The sequence below is a fragment of the Aedes aegypti genome, unplaced genomic scaffold (genome assembly GCF_002204515.2).
Source record: "Aedes aegypti strain LVP_AGWG unplaced genomic scaffold, AaegL5.0 Primary Assembly AGWG_AaegL5_hic_scaff_594_PBJ_arrow, whole genome shotgun sequence".
NCBI lineage: Eukaryota > Metazoa > Arthropoda > Insecta > Diptera > Culicidae > Aedes > Aedes aegypti.
The window spans coordinates 9,547-22,762 of record NW_018736274.1 but is presented as its reverse complement, the minus strand read 5'-3'; the positions used below and the strand labels follow the sequence as shown (position 1 = coordinate 22,762).

Sequence of the window (13,216 nt, the reverse complement as noted above, 5' to 3'; positions counted from 1 at the left end):
AAAGTTCCAGGATATTTACCGGGAAAGTCGGAAAAACGAGAGTGAACGGAACCGTCATTTTGTATGGGACGATTCATAACGGCTTTCAACAGCCTACTTGATGGCAAGACGAAGTTTGCCGGGACCACTAGACTAAAATAAACATAAAAACATGTTTTTGGGCTTAAACAAACGAAAAACATTAAACAAAATTGAGTAAACATGTGTTTTTCGCCTAAATTTAAGCGTTTGGCTCTAAAATTGGAACAGGGCTTTAGGACCCTTTATGCACACTGATGATGATTGTGTTCGCTCCCAGTCGAGCTTCTTGTTCATTTGTTGTGCATTGTATCAGGCTCCTATCAATTACGGAGTAGCAACTGTCGGGATGTGTGACATCTGTCCCCATATCTATGGGCGGCAATGTGTGAGAGAAGAGAAGCAACCATTATCAGTAAATACTGTAAATGTCCGTGGAATAAATAAGTTCAAACGTACATTCGTAGTTTACCACTGTTTAACGCGATTACCGAAAGTTACCCGGATTGTCCCCAGTATTTCCCTCGCCGGTAGTGTTCCGCTGCGTGACCTGTCCACCGTAGTTTACTCTGTTCTACAGCAACAAGAACATTTGCAGTTAATCTAAGCTAGCTAGTTTCCGTGCACGTCTTCTGATCTCTAAATCTGTTTATAGTTAAGTGGTTAAATGTTTCAAGGTGGCAAATGTTTCCGATCCAATTAGAGTTAATCATTGAAGTCAATCAAATGACAAGTTTGTAAAACATCCCATGGGAAATTTCGGAAGTATTGTATTTTTAGGGAAAACTTTCCGTTTTACGGTGCAATGAAAAGCTACCGCAACTGTCACATCACTGATTTGCACTGGTGAATCATCAGTAGGCTTCAATGATACCTTGGATACCGTCTTGATGATCGTTGTGTGTTGCTATTTTTCATACCGTTTTCTCTTTCAAGCATACTATGATTGAATTGTTTGCTTCAATGATGGAATGATTTCGAAGCCTGCGGTAGAACTTTGACAGCTGCGGTAGAACTCTGCGGCTATCGCAAACTGGAAAATTTTCTCAACAACCGTAATAATTGAAATACATTTTATTATGAGAAAACGGAAATAATGCTATATTTCACAATTACATCTTATCAAAAGTAATATTTTTGCATGATAATGTGACGTCTATGAGTTATTTGTCGTGTTCTTCAAAATCTTTTGTGTACAAAAATAAAGTCAATTTCAAAGATTTGGAAAAGAGATTGATTGTTCGTTGCTCATAGTCTATACTATTCAAGGCTGGTAGCTTTCTTCAGAACTACTTTAATGTCCATAGGAGGAAAGTTTTGCAATAATTTCACATTACTGGCGAAGTCGTTTTCTAGGATTTGTTCGCGAAGTAAACTGAAAACCAAATGCAATGTTATATTGTTGAATTTCAAAACCAATGAAATACTTACACAATCATTGCACAACACACTTTCACTAGGAAGTTGTATCGCTTCTCATCGGCAAATACTGAGTCCCAAATTCGTAAAACGTCTGGCAGTGGAAATTCTTGTGATAACAGTAGTGTCAACCACCGGAAACTATAATATTGTGGGTAGAGCTCCTGATCTCGCAGTTTGGTCCAAACTTCGGAATCTTTCTCTTTTAGCAAGTTTGATAGTTTTGCCATCATGCCTTTGATTCCGTCTTCCGATCATCTAGCGTTTTGATGAAAAAATCTCTAATTTCGCCCATCAGAGCGGTAAAACAGAAGAAAAGTCGGCTTCCGCGTGTTTGCGATATTCTAAAATTGGGATCAAAAGCCATTACGTAATAGATTGGTCCTATAATTTCATTCATGCTTGCACATAGCCTTGTCCAGGGTTCAGCTTGCGTACAGAAACAAGATTCGCTCCACCACCTCCCAGTGCGCTTCTAGTCCTTCATCCATTGCTTCGTCAACTTTCAGTAGCCCTTTTGGTAATTAAATTGATCTAATGAAAATATTAAGAAAATTATGTGAGAAGCAATTTAAACATCCACAAATTTTAACATACTTGCTATTACATCCAATGAAAATTTGTTAGGAAATTCAATACAAAACGGGTTAGCATAAAACTGACGAAAATCGTACACAGCAATAATAAATCTAGACACATATACAAACCTTGGTCACACCTAGTCCTTTTCTTTCAACATTAGCTGAACTGAGAGTTGTTGGTGCAACTCTAATATGCAACTTTCGTTCTCGGTTATGGCTAACCACGGACTCACATGGAAATCTGTGGCCTAAAATGAAGAAAAAGCAAACATTGCATGAGGTGATTATTATTTTGTTTATTCTTTAGTCCTTCTACAGAATATATACAAAACTGGCAAATGATTGAGATAGGGTCAATATGCTTAGCGAATATTGAGTATAACATGATTTCATGGCCACTCAAAAATTTTAGGGAATACACTCCTTTAGATCTACATACATGTTGCTATTGGATTTTGAGCATCCCTAGATTTGTATAACATTAGGTATTGAATTCGTTTGAAATAAATAGCTAGCAGTATCTGTCTACATGCGACTGGCAGTGGTCATACAAACTATAAGTTATAGTCGAGCTCTTCTTCGATCTAATCGAGTATTCTGGTTCCGAAATATCCGTTGTGTTCATAAAACCCTTTAAAACCTACATACATTGATTTGTGAACTTAATGGTTCTGTAGTTTAAGTTCTCATCAGTATACAATTTTACTATTTTGTTAAAGCGTCTCAAATAAAGACAACTAACTAACTAATTTTACTATAATTCGTTGCCATTTCATCTTGCTTAAGCCTTTTCTTACCCCAGCCTTGCCCCGGTGTACCTTAATACCTGAACTGACTCACATATTAGATCTTTGTTTGTTTAAAAGTTTTTTTCAAAACCAAAATGTGGGTCCCGGAGGCCATAGCCCCCTCGGTCTCATAGAAGTACGGCCCTGACTGCTGGTCAATGATACCTAGTTTCACGATTACAAAATAATTCCATTTCGTGACAAAAGCATTACTAGTCTTACGGGTCACATATATTGATGTGACTTTCAAAAAAGCACCATCTCCGTACCATGTGATTTCACAGACAAACTTAAACTTAAGTAGATGAAAAAAAAACGAATTAAGTACTATACCATTTAATTCCACTATAGTTTGTATCTTTTGACAGATACGCGTATTTCGACCTCAACTGTAAGGCCGTCTTGAATGTCGTGTACTAGACTCGACTTCTATAACTAACGACTAACTATAGTGGAATTAAATGGTATAGTACTAAATTCGTTTTTTTCATCTACTTATAGGTATTCCACTAAACAGCTCGAAGATTTATTACCTTAAACTTAATTTGTTTGAAAGTAAATATTACCTGCTGAAAGAACGATATGTCTGGGCAAAGCCTTCTAACATCCTTGTCGATTTGCAGTAATACTTCATTGTCTTTGAAAAACGTATTCCAGTTGCTTTCAGGCCCATCGCTCAATGGGTGATCGACACAACTGCTTCGGCCTTGTTCCCCATCGCCAGGAGGAATAACCATTTCTTCTAAAAATTAAACACAGGTTACTTTGGATAAAGCTTATCTCCAAAAGAAAACTAACCAATGAACTGCTTGTATAATTCACGTTTCTTTGTCAATGTAGCAGACCAAGTGTCTTTCTTCGGGCCCAAATACCCAGCATCAACTTCCAACATAGTGAGCGCAATCCATTGCAATCAGGAATACCTACAATAAACAAAATTAGGGGCGTATTTGAAAGTCGTAAATTCATGTTCGTCATTAAAATGCCAACAAACCATAGAAGCAAAAATCTCTGAGCGATTTCAAGTCAATAACGTCTTGCTGTAAAATATCTTCCAGACCAGCAACCCTATTATAGAGAAAGTAGATTTTTCGATATGGTTTAATCAATCCAATAGCGCTTTAAAGCAGCTTACCTTATTTTGTACAGAGACATTATCGGTACATAAAAGATACTGGATAAAATGGAATGTTATAATAAATCACTTTGTGAATGGCTGATTTTTTGAAAAAGTGAACAAAGAATTTGTTCTATAGGACTATTTTCAATTATTTATTTACTAATTTCGCTTTCATTAATAAATATGCGATCGCATCCAGCAGAGTATATTTTGTTCGTTTTGTTTACCAACTGCTACTGAACTATCACATCGACAACTTGGCAAGAATAGACAATCAGCTGCAATTTATAGATTGAGAAAAGGTACAGAGAGGGAAAAAAATCCAACTGGATTTACTCTTCGCTTATTGTATGTTCATTTCTCGTATCTGGTGCTGAACACCAGATGGCCAACATACGACAGAGATGCATTAGGGGAATAGGCCAGGGGAAGTGGTTCACCTAGAGTGAATTTCTGTCAAAGAAAAAGTAGATTTTGTATGAGATTTGACAGAAAAATGAATGACAAGTTCATCCACTTCTCCTGGCCTATATAGAATAGTCGCTTCCTAGTATAGTCAAGCCTTGCTTAGACAAACATGTGCATATGTTAATAGGGTCCTAAAGGCCTGTCCCAATTTTAATGTCAAACGCTTAAGTTTAGACCAAAAACCCATGTTTACTCCATTTTTTAATGTTTTTCTTTTGTTCAAATCCAAAAAACATTTTTTTTAGATTTTGTCACACTCCTTGGCTTAAACTCAAATTTTGGGTGTATTTTGCTTTCCGTGTCCCTTCCGAAATATCAGTTAGGAACAACCCCAGTGTTAAAACTAAAAGCCCTGTGGTGTTTTGTCGATTAAGCGAACGTCAAACATGATCAAAAGTGTCAAGGTTCATTTATGGACCCAATTTTTCAATTAAAGTTTAAATATGATGTAGTCGTTATTTGAGCGGAATAATTGCTAAAATAGTTTGCAGTAACATGCTTTTTCGTGTCATTAAATAAAAACAAGATTTCATTAAACATTTAAGGACCCAATTGTTAAAGTTTTCGTTCCCTTTAAGCTACCAAATGTGCAAATATTAGTAAGTAAAATAAGTAAGCATAAATCAACAAACAAACTCAAGTAGCCCAAATAGCACTCCAATACGCCCTACGTGCTGGCAATCCTCACCAAAATATTGAAAACAATATGACTCGACAGGTAATATATAATTTGAAAATGTCTCATATTGACATACTGTCTCTATTTGTTCTCTATGCTTTCTATGTTGAAGGTCATCAAAGTATGATTTAGAATTTGCAGAATTTGTTTGATCCACTTGTAATCGTATTGTTAATTAAGAAATCTCTTTAGCTTTTAAGTACAATTACAAATAAAACAAAAGCTTTGATGTTTTGGAATCAATTGTCTAGAATGTATGTATTGAAATATATTATTTTGATTTATAATATGACAAAGAGAAAAAAAATGAAAAACTTTAAATCAAATCTGTTTAGAGATTTGTTACAAACGAACTATATATTTCATTATAAATAGTTCTGCATTCATGACAAATACATAAAAATTGCTTTAGATCGATGATGAGTTATCATTTATGAATAGCTTTGATGATATGAAAACATTTAAAACAATTTTGAAATACCGCAAGTTTGGATGACAACTCCCACATTTGTCTTCAACCCAAGATCGGTCGCACGCGTGTACTGAGTACACGCACTTCCAAAAAAGCTCGCTTTTCATACACAGCTCGAACGAGGTGACGCTGGCAATGGGTGGATACGCGACCGCTCTTGAGTTAATCTGTTTTATTGCAACTTTTGGAAAATCTTGAAAAACTTACTAACACAGCTAAAGGTCAAAGTACAATGTGGATGTCCTAGAGGTATGACGGCTAAGGTTAAAACGAGTGTTTTTCTTACCCCGAGCAGGCGCAAAAAGCATTAATAGCAAATTTTGACAAGGACAAATGTGATATTAACTTGCAATATACGAGAGATAACAGAACTGAAAATGATGTCTAAAACTAACTATACCGTGAGCATATCATATATAGATTTTGTAAGATCAAACCAATAGCAGCGAGCTATTCATTAGAATTACAAACATCAAATTTTGCTATGGCTCAGAAGTTCCAAGAATAAAATATTGATATTATCTTTAGATCTTTCATCTCTTATGTCAATCAAGGCAATATCACGTTTTGATGACCAGTACAATACTAATGCTCGGGGAGTCACAATAATATGTAGAACATTAATCCGGAGTCTTGTTATTTCACGCGAAATACAGATTGTCCAACTAACCCTATGACGCGATCGGTGATAAATTGCTACCGCTTCAGCTTACTAAGCAAAAGGTCATGCGAACAATACCGGTCGCGTCTCCTATATTTTTTTTTCTTATTACCCGCCACTATCCCCCACACCAAAAAGCTCACATGAAGAGAGAGCTTCCTGGTAGTGGACGCAACAATCTCAGCTCTATCTGAACAGCAATACAAAAACACAAACTTAATACGGAGCTGAGATGCAACAAATAAAAAAATAACTAGGAAAAATATATTGAATAAAATTAATAATAACATTCGAATGTGAAGGGCATGACATCTCAGTGGAACAAAATATTCCTTTTAAGGGAGCCATCTAAAAACTAAATTATACAAATGAATTTTAATATAACGTGTTACTGGTAGTAGGTGCAAAATAAAATAACAAAATAAATATATATGTAAGATTAATGAAGGATATCAAGAAGATGCAGTTTATAATGTTGTTTCAATTTTATTTTGAAAATACGACGATTGGAAATCTGCTTAATTTCATCCGGTAGTTGATTGTACTTGGTTGGACCGATGATCGATATTCTTTTTTGGCCAAATGTTGTGTTAGCTCAATTTTGAAGCAAATTATTTGGATATTATCAAACCTAAATGATTACAAAACGTATCCCTTGACGTATTCCTTCACATTAACAAAACCTTACTTCCCGTGAAATCCTTCCATAGAGATATAGAGGTATCTGCAATTATCTTATCTGGGCATCCAACATCTTCTTCTTCTTTCTGGCGTTACGTCCCTATTGGGACAGAGCCTGCTTCTCAGCTTAGTGTTCTTATGAGCACTTCCACAGTTTTTTAACTGAGAGCTTACTATGCCAATGACCATTTTTGCATGCGTATATCGTGTGGCAGGTACGAAGATACTCTATGCCCTGGGAAGTCGAGAAAATTTCCAAATCGAAAAGATCCTCGACCGGTGGGATTCGAACCCACGACGACCCTCAGCTTGGTCTTGCTGAATAGCTGCGCGTTTACCGCTACGCCTATCTGGGCTTCCAACATATCCTATTCAATTCATTCCATTAAATCTGCCACAACGAAGTAGCCAGAGCAGCATTCGCCTGTTGAAGATTGCATGAATCTTGTGCAAGAACCAGATATAAGTCCCAAATGTCTGTCTAAGGTTACGAACCAGAAAATGGAACATACAGTTATTTCGGTTGTTCTATCAAATACCTTTTTTCATCATATTAATTTCGGTTCATGGTGAATATATCTTAAAGCGTTGATTTCTGGTGTATACTTTTTATCGAACGCTTATAGAACTTTCAATTTTGCTCATTTTTGCTGAAGCCACCAAAAAGGTACCATGCCCACACAGTTACGGATCACCCACAGTGACGGATCACTTTGGCGTTCAACATCGGATAACTCGCTCAAAACATAAACGTTGACGTAAAACATATTTTTCCCATGTTATACTATTTGTCTTCTACCATTTGTAATGTTAAGCACAACATTCAACCGCTAAATAACGGTGTTTTTGACAAATGTTTAGTTGGTACCACACAGCTATCAAAATGTAGTCGTTTTCTGTAAGAAGTGCCGTCAGCATTCATAAGCTCCTACAGGTGATAAAATTCAAATGTTATAGCATAAAACATGCTCGTTCGCATCGATTTAGTATGAATTCATCTTTGGAAAACATTTTTCTTGATTGTTGATTCTAAATACCGAATATTAGCACATCTAACTAGTGATCCATAAAATGGGCCAGGAAATGATTGTTTACCGCGATTATGGATCATTTCCAAAGAATGTAGATTTCTGCCATTTTAAGCATTGGATTCGACATTTTCAGACAATAGCACTAAGGATAAAACTAATAAAACATCAAGGTTTTGTAAATTTCATTTTTTAGCAGACACAAAATGGGTGGAAAACTTGATGTGGAGCGAAAACAGTCCATGTCTCAGTTACTGCAATGCAGTATCACAAAAAATGGGCATTGTACCCTTGTTTACAGCTCTGACACTGCTATTTTTTGCAGTAATATGTAACACATTGTTAACTTTCGCCAAATCATTCAATACAGATGTATTGAGTTGAAAATCTCTTGATTTTATGCGCTGATCCGTAATATGTCACAATTTGATCCATAATATGAAAACATCGGTTTTCAGAAACCGATACAATTTTTTAATTTTTATGCAATCCTATGTAAATATTACACTCAAAACAGTTTACTAACTGAAGTTCCAATTTGAAACGATTCAATTCGTGCTTTTAAATTACAATTTTACGTTTTTTATGTCGTTTTATTGAATTTTATATGTTGGACTCCACACTATTTGATCCATAACTGTGGGGTCATGGTATCTCGATTATTTTTCAAGTTATGGACGATTTTTGTTTAAAAGCATATTATTTTCAAAATTTTGTTAATCTCTTCGAAAAAAAAACGTCCTCACAGTTTTTTGCCATAACAAATAAAAAAATAGCTTTCTAATGGCGATAAAAGATTGCGCCCGTTTGCGCCTTTTAGAGATGTTGGCTTTTGAAAACATCATTTTTTCGAAGAAAATCTCTGACTATTCTGCAACTATGAGAGATAGAACTATAGTTTGTTCGACACAAAGTTGCGCCATCAATAGGTCTAGAAATGCTCAGAACAAAGTGTTTGCGAAAAATGATCTTATAAAAAGTTATCAAGAAAAAACTGATTTTTCAAGACGATCCTAACTTATTTGTTTAAAAATCATAGCTCGCGAACCATAAGAGATAGGTAATTGGGTTCTTCGACAAAGTTGCCCAAAATCTGTTGTTCTGAAACATTGTAGAACATGCGTCAACAAAAAAGTTACTAGTAGTGATTCTGATCTCGTACATGCGGTCCACCCTAATTTCACAATACTGAAATAATGTCTGAAAAATATGGAGAAACTTTGCCGAAAACACCATATCTGAAATGACGGTTTAGGCGCAATCATTTTTGCCTTCCTAGATATGGCTTTGGGACCGAAGCATTGCAATGATATACAAATTAGATACCGTAAAACTGGGTATCTTTGATACTGCGGGTAACTTTGATAGTGGGGGACCCACAACATACTAAATTAATTAACATATTTTAGGTTTTTCAGTTGCGTAAAACGAAAGCAAATGCAAAGAGTACTATCATGACACTTCATGTAAGAGCTGTTTTCATTGGAATTGAGAACATTTGAGGCTTTATATTCAAATATTTAAAATAGATTAAATTTTAGAATTTCTGAAACCCTGTTTGTAAGGGTTCAGTTCTACCTACGATCATTATTATTTGATGGTCTTTTTAGGGTTCGTCAATTATCCCTGACAGCCCAGTTATAGTAGAACATGGATCTCAAATCTCTAAATTGTAAATCATATTTACAAATGGGGGCCATTTGTGCAATCGTGGTTAGAAATTCCCATATAATGTTTAACGCCTGGAGGTGTGCAACGCCATATTTGCTTTGAGTAATTCATTCGGTTTGTTAGAAATAAACTTTTTTAAATTCCAAAAACGTTTGCTTTATGTTAAATTCAATGTTGAAATGTGAATGACAATAAATATCTTTTCAGAAATATTATTTTAAACCAATTAAAACAGCCTAATAGGGCGTCTGTATAAGTGATAGAGGCAATAGTAACGGGTTGAAGAAAAAAAAATCGCCAGAAAATTACGGGCAGCTTCTTTTTCATATCTGAGTACGCCATTCGAAAGCTTATCTATTCTATTTCACGTAAAAAAATAATCATTGAATCATTCAAAAAACCATTTCCTCCATTACTGAAACATGTTCTAGTAATAGTGGTATTTGCTTATGTTCCTAAAATAGTGGTTTACATTGATTTCCCATTGAAACTCACTATTATAGGAACATACCAGTATTGCTGATACAAAGGAGCAAAAAAGTTAAGGATTTTACTTGTGTTCTATTTTTTCCTTGCTAATTTCCAATTTTTTTTATACACATTCATATAATTTATACAAGGGCCATATTAGAAAAAATACATATAAAAATAAAAATCGCCTATAACACGCTGAAACCGCACTGGCACTATTATTGAGGCACCTCTATCACTGGATCAGCCACCCTAATGGTGTTTGTGCATGCATGTTTAAACCTAAAACACCTTTGCTGGAGATTTTTTCTATTATTCTATTAAATTGCTTTATGAACAAAATACAGTTCAACCTCCATGAGTTGATGTACCATTACTCGATATAGACTAATGGAACCATACTAAAAATCAAATTTTAGGGTTACTATGATCACAGACAAACATACGTCACACTCTCATCATAGTCCATCGACCACCTTTTTAACGATTGATTCAAAAATATGGGAGGTGGCCAATCCACCACCCGCAGCGCTCGCATCGTTTTTGTTCGTGATTGACGTTTACACACTACCGCCATCTGTTGACCTGTCGGCCAAACACACCAATTTTAGCATTGGGCGTACATGTCCTCGTGACTATGATTTTGATCGAGATTTGTTCTAAGTGTTACGTCTGTTTGTCTGTGCTATGATGGTCCCCTCAAACAGCTTTCCATAGCATTGCAGTTCCATGACTCGAGATTTCCATAAGTCGATGGTCCCTTCAATATAGACTCATGGAGAGATGACTGTATACCATCGTGCGGGGTGACATTACTCCATAAGGGTGAATTTGAGTCAAAAGATTAGTTTCTTGGCGTTCCTGCTAATCATGAGATGCATCGAAAGAGCCGGTCAAAGTCACCCCGCATGGTAGTAATCCATGTTATTTAGCTAGTTCCAAGTGCAATGATGTCAAACAGTTCATTTGATGCTTCATTTTGATGCTTCTGCTCTTCAAAATACCTTTAACAGAATAAACTGGAATGAACATTTCTCATACAGTGATCCTGACATGCTTCAAGAGTTTCTTAATGATAAATTACTGTATTTACACGATACGTTCATACATTAAAAACATGCAAAGTTAAGAAAAGTCCGTGGTTTACAGCTGATATTGAATGCACTATTATTTCAAAAAAACATTACCTATAATAACTGGTTAAGGGACAAGACTACAGTAAACTGTTCACTATATAAGCGTATCCGAAATAGAGTAACTATGGTGATCAGAAATGCCAAGGAAGATTACGATAAACGTGTCATAAACACTAATCTGCCAAGTAAACAATTATGTTTTTCATAAAGTAGAGGATTTCAAGATTGTTCATGCAGTATTTGACATAAACTCGAATGCTGTGGGGCTAGACAATATTTCGATCAAATTTATTAAATAACACTGTTCGACAAAAAAAATTTTTTGGCTGGATCAGGGACGCGGTTATATGGGTCTTGAAGTACAAGAAAAGTGTAGAAAGAGGCCGTTTTCAAATGATTTGCAGCACCCCTGGATTAGTTTTTGACAAAGTTTGAAAATTTTGCATTTTTCATAAAAAAAAGCGTAATAAGCAAAATATCAATATATTTTCAAATTCAATTATTCAACCATTGAATTAGTCAAATCAATATTTTTTAGCCCTAGATCGCTTCAGGGAAACGTGCACCATTTCAGAAGAATATTGGCATCATTTTTATATATGAATTTGGAATGTTAACGATCATTAAACAAGCATATGAGGATGTGCACCATATAAATACTACTTATTTTTCTTTTCCACACATCTGGTTCATTATATAATAATTATTATAGGTTCAAGAAGACGCTTGATTAGGATTTAATTTTTTGCTCCATTTTATAAAGCAATGAGCAATGCAATCCAGTAACATTTGAGTTCAACAAGGATACGAATACGGAAAATTGATGTGTCTGTTATGTTTATATGGGCTGGTTGGTCTAATAAACTCTTGGCAGTAATACAAAATTAGGTTGGACACTGACATGTAAGTGGGCTTACATGAGCTAGTCGGCTTATCAGGAGCCGATGGCGAAGTCCGTGAAAAATGTCATAATAATGTTATTTGCGATTTCCAAAGATTTTTAAAGGTACTCATTAAGAATAGATTACTTATCGTGAGGTCCATTTGTTATCAGAATATCCCTAGAAATTACAGACTAACGTAAAATAGCAACCAATAATTCAGTAATCAACAATTCCACATTTTTTGTGACATCATTTGACAGCCACTCAGGCAGGCATGAGATCTTTTTGATTCAGTTTGCGCACAATACTAATCATTTGTGAAAACTGATTTAGTGGTAACATGCCTACTACTTACTTGTAAGATGATACAATTTCTGGTTAAACCATTTCCGATTTTTTTGTTGGTTCTACATTTTACATATTTTTCAGCTATTTTAATCAAACTTTCAAATGAAGCGTTAGTTTCTTGTTCAATGAGATGTTTTCTTCAAATGGGTTTAATTGTAAGCATATTGGAAACATAAAGAAGTCGACCATTAAGGTTAATTTTAAACTCGTCTCCCATATAAGGACAAACGTGTCCATTTATGAGCCCCCATTCCCATATCCTCGAAACGTGTAAAAATGCTTTTCAATTAAGTGAAGAAACAATTTATCCATACATTTGTGATAAACAATTTTGCGAAACTTCACGTAATTTCTATTTTTCTTTCTTTTAACAAGAAGACATAGAAAAACAAGTGTTTTACTCATTTTGAATACATCGCAATTATTTGTAAAATTCATTCCAAATCTCAAAACTGAAAGTTTGATTAAAATTGCCAAAAAACATGTGAAATTTAGAACCGAAAAATAAAAAAATATTGGAAATGGTTTAACCAGAAATTGTTTCATCTTACAAGTAAGAAGCAGGCATGGCATTGTGCACAGACTGAATCAAAAAGAGCTCATGCCTGCCTGAGCGGCTTTCGCAAAAATGTGATAATGATAATTACTAAATTATTTGTTGCTATTTTGTGTTATTCTGTAATTTTCCTAGGGATATTCCGAGGAAAATGAATGTCACGATAAGTAAACAATTATTAATGAGTACCTATCGAAATATTTAGAAATTGCAAATAACAATGTTATCACATTTT

The 13,216-nt window shown here is 35.0% G+C and overlaps 1 long non-coding RNA gene and 1 pseudogene across 1 annotated transcript; both read right to left on the bottom strand.

The window, feature by feature from the left end:
* Nucleotides 1–1,095: 1,095 nt before the first annotated feature.
* Nucleotides 1,096–2,459, bottom strand: LOC110681234 (annotated as a pseudogene).
* A 1,015-nt stretch (nt 2,460–3,474) lies between these two features.
* On the bottom strand, nt 3,475–4,287 carry LOC110681233. Its single transcript, XR_002503129.1, has 4 exons — nt 3,942–4,287; nt 3,801–3,874; nt 3,605–3,729; nt 3,475–3,548 (listed from the first exon to the last, which is right to left on the bottom strand). It is a non-coding gene; the product is annotated as an uncharacterized LOC110681233 (long non-coding RNA).
* Between the last annotated feature and the right edge of the window lie 8,929 nt (nt 4,288–13,216).